The following is a 745-nucleotide window of genomic DNA, read 5'->3' on the forward strand; positions in this document are numbered from 1 at the left end:
CTATCTGTATATATTTACATTTAATTATGAGAAATATCTAGTACTGTACGGCAGTATCACTTCTTTTGCATGATTATGATGACATCATGCAATATGCCGAATATGGAAAGAACGGAAAGGGAGGGAAGCCAGACCCGCAAAACATTCGGGGACATAAACAGAGGAAATAGCAATACACGATGACCATCAAGTATAGGTTGCCGTTCAAGATTTAGTAAATAGATATTTCCTCAGCTTTTAACAGTGACTGCCTATAATGATAATACTTGGCTTATAGATTTATTGGTTGTTATTCCTATCAAAAGTTGTTGTTCAGTAGAAAGAAAATATATATGGGATCAGACGCATTTTCATCTGAACCGAAAACTGGGACTCCCTTGTTCGGGGTTAGGGCGGAGTCTTTGTGAGATTTTTGACAATTCGTCTCTTGCCTGATCGGACGTTCTTGCTAATATCAGTTTTGGTCTCATCTTTTTATGCATTTTGTCTTTTGTGGGTGCGTTGCCATTTGAAGTATTGCAGTGCAGTCAATGATAATAGTACACTCATTTATAACTCGTTTCATCTCTTGTTCAAAATGTTTCCAATAAAGGAACTTTGAAAGCATAAATAATATCGGTTCCTTCTATTCAAGTAGCAATGGAGAGAAAGGGACCTAAGGTTACAGAGAATTATTTAATCTTAAAAAAAGGAAAGTGGGGACTGATATGCAAAACAAAGCTAATGGTATGTGTTTCTTTTATTA

This window comes from Penaeus monodon, chromosome 32 (assembly GCF_015228065.2).
Source record: "Penaeus monodon isolate SGIC_2016 chromosome 32, NSTDA_Pmon_1, whole genome shotgun sequence".
Taxonomy (NCBI): domain Eukaryota; kingdom Metazoa; phylum Arthropoda; class Malacostraca; order Decapoda; family Penaeidae; genus Penaeus; species Penaeus monodon.